Here is a 3,845-nt window from a genome sequence, read left to right on the forward strand (position 1 = left end):
TTGAAAGTGTGTGCATTTTTCATACACTCCTATTCTTTCATGTGTGATGAACTTATGTGAGATACATCTCTAGAACTTGCGTAACGATCTTTCGAAATGTTTGTCATTGATTGCATGAATTTGGAAATGATAGAGGCATTAGGTTTACCACTATGGCCCAAATAATGTTTCCCAAAGAAAAATGATATCATTAGATTTCCAATTTGAGCCGTGTATGTTGAGCCTTTTATTTCTTATCACCAGATATGTCTACCCTTATACCTGAAACATTTTTCCTTACCCTTTCCAAGTGAGCAATGCAAGATTGTCTTATGAGAAACGTTTGTGAAGTACTTTGAAGGTGTTTGGCAAAAGAATAAGTGTGGGGGTATTTCATGTTTGTTTCAAAAAAAAAAAAGAAAAAAAAAAAAAAGAAAAAAAAAAGAAAGATTGTATACAAAGAAAATAAAAAGTTTTTAAAGTTTCAGTCTAAGGGTGTGGTTGGAGATGTCAGAAGAATCGTTGGAGAGCTTGAGTTCTTATAAATCTAAAGAAAAGAATTGCTTGCAATGTAGCTTGGAACTTGTGTTTACCTATTCTTTCATTTCAATAACCCTCTCCCTAAACCTCATTACATCCAATAAAAGTCCTCTTGATTTAAGTTTTGCAATTATGACTGTGGAGAAGTGATCTTTATGCAAGCTTATGGTAGAACTTTCACATTTTGATTCTTTGAGCGAAACACATTAAAACTAAACACACATGTGTGATTGAGTGCATATCCCGTGAGAAGGTCGCTAGTTTGCATATGATGATTTTAAAAATAAAAACTTGAAATTGCATTAGCATGGCTATCTCACACACTACACTTCAAGGATGATTTAAAGATTACTGCTAATATTTGAATAAGGAAGATGAACTTGGATTAACTTGTTTGGTGCTAGCTATGGTTCTTGTTGATTTGTGTTCTCGAATGAAATTCTATGAGGGTCACGTAGGGGAAAGCTAATGTTTTTCTTGTTACTACTTGTTCTTGTCTTCTTTGTTTTGCTCGAGGACTAGCAAAAGCTAAGTTTGGGGGTATTTGATCACTCATATATTTCATGCATTTATACCATTCATTTCTATAGTCTTTGTGATGTTTTTGTGTTATAATTGTGGCATTTTATTTTACATTGTGTTAATGTGTAGTTAAATCTCTTTTAGGATAAATATAAAAAAAAAAAAAAACAAAGAAAAAGGAGACTGACAGCAAGCAGAAAAGAAAAATAAAAGGAAGAAAGAAGAAGTGCATCACAGCAATACAAAAACCAGCGAGAAAAGCAGAAAACAGCACAGCAAAAAAAAAAAGGAAAACAAAAGAAGTGCGCAGAGAGATGGGAGACAGATAGAAAGAAAAGAATATAAACTGCAAAGAAATAAAGAAGAGGGAGTGGAAAAACGTGGACTGCAGAAGGAATAAAAACAGAAAAGAGATGGGACTCGGACTGGCTGGAGAAGAATAAGCGGGACAGAGAGTTAATGGCAGGGAAAGAAAAGCATAAAATAAAAGAGACAGCGCGGATATAGACACGGGAGTGAGAGAGCATGTGCGGCGAAGAAAAATAGATATAGAAAAAGAAGCATAAGGCAGCAAGATGGAGACAGGATAGAGAGTGCACTGGCGGGACAGACTGACAGAAAAGAAAAGAAGAAGCAGCGTGCAGAAAAGGAGGAGGTCAGAGGGGGAGAGCAGAGAGAAGACTGACATAAAAAATATATATATAGAAGTGAGGGCAGGGAGCAGGTGCGGACAGGATTTGGGGGGCTTAGAGAAAGAAGAATAAACGGGAAGGGAGAGACTAGGCAGGGATACTGGCGCAACGCGCAGAGCATAAGAAAGAGACACGGGGAGAGCAGGGAGAGACAGACTGACTAGAAGGGAAATAGACGCGGGGAGAAACGGAGGGAGGTCAGAGGCGAGGTGCAGAGAAAGAAGGGACAGGCGACAGAAGCAGCAAAGGGCAAGCACAGAGACAAAAACGTAGCACGGCAGCAGAAGGAGAAAAGAAGAGGCTTCACTCTATTTTCTTGGTTTTGTCTTCCGAAACTCATGTTTTACTTTTGGTTTAATTTGAGAATAATGTGTAACTAATTTTCAGTAGTTAGGGGCTGTTTTGAAGCCCCGAATATGATCGTAAATTTGTTGTGATATTTTGTTTGAATGACTTTTATGAAATGATGAAAATTGTTTCACTACTTATCTCATTGATAAATTCTTTATGTGTTTCTATGGATGCATACATAGTGAGCATATCTAGGATTTTAATGCTATGAATATATGTCTGCCTGCCCTTGTTGAATGAGGACCTACATATGTTCTAGAGTAGCACTTGTTAATTGTGGTTAACATGTGAAACGATTTCTAGGATAAGTAAGACAACACCAGTACTTACGATGCCTTGTGATGACTCAAACTCTTTTTATTCTTAATGATTTCTACTTGTTAAATCTATGAACACACCATTCTAGATTGCATGCTAGGAACTAAGTTAAGTTGAAAACGCCATTCTCTTAACATACTACGTAAGAAAGAGTAATAGGTTGAGTTCTAACAGTGAGCCAACTTGAGCATCTTCATCCGGAAATAAAAGGAATTTGAATGAAACATAACATGTTTGCATGATTATTTGGTGGTGGAAAGCATGTCCCCTAACTCATTTTCTTAATTTGTGAATTAAAATCTATTGGTATTATTTAAGATTGGTTTCTGTACTGTTTTTGTACGATTTAATTTAAATAGCAAATCAACTCCAAAAATCCCAAAAATTTGTGTGAGCATAGCTTGGTGTGTCTAGTTTATGTGTATAAAATTTCGTTGCATTTGGATAAGTATAAGTTAGTCTAATAATTATTGTTTGGTGGCTGATCAGTGGAGACAGCCATCCGTTTTTGTGACATTTTAAGTATTTGGATAAAACAATCTTCTGCGGGAAAGACCCTTATTTTCATATGCTACAATTGACAAATCTTAGTGTGAATAAGGAAAATTAATAGGATTATTGTGTGCTACTTTGTGGTACGTTATAAATTACTATCAGTGAGCTCCCTTCGTACTGTGCCTTGATGGTGTTGGTGATCATCTCCTGCAGCTGTTGGATAGAAAGAGATCCCATGAGTGCCGCTGCTTGGTCTAGCTCCGGCTTCACATTGTTTTTCTCCACCTGAGGCTCCTCTTCTTCGTCATCTCTTCTCTTTAGTGGATCATCCTCTGGGTTTCTCGCCATCCTGCGCCTCTAGTCGGTTGACAAGTGCAGCGATTTGCAAGTCTTTTTCTTCCACAGTTCGGGTTAACCTTGCGATTGTTTCATTCATTTGAGCCAGCTGCTCATCGATTGAAGTTGTTCCAATGGTCATGACTTGCATGGCTGAACTGCCGCTCGAATCGGCATTGGAGAGCATGGATTCAGAGTATTTCCTTGGACTTTCGCCCCTTGGTGCCTTTGGTAAGGCTAAGGTGATCAAAGGCTCGTGCCTTGGGTGTTCTTGTTCCCTTGGCAGAGTTGATGCAAAGGTGAAAGAGGCGGCGGAAGTAGTTCTTGCCTTGCTTCGAGTCGTGATGCCTAAAGTGACACTACTTGCGACGAGGACGCTCTTGTTCTTTGCGCCAGTTGCGGGAACAGTTTGAGCCTTCCCTGATGCCATTAATTTTGGAAGTGTGCTCGAATTTCTTGAACGGAGAAAGAGATGAGAGGTAGAGACTGTCCAACTGGGCGTGCCAATTTGTGAACACGAAAAATTCCTGAAACGAAAGAGACAAGAATAACGTGCACAAACAAATATTTTGTGTTTGATGATTTTGGGTTACAATCAAGTGCAAACAAACA

Source organism: Malus sylvestris, chromosome 8 (genome assembly GCF_916048215.2).
Source record: "Malus sylvestris chromosome 8, drMalSylv7.2, whole genome shotgun sequence".
Classification (NCBI taxonomy): domain Eukaryota; kingdom Viridiplantae; phylum Streptophyta; class Magnoliopsida; order Rosales; family Rosaceae; genus Malus; species Malus sylvestris.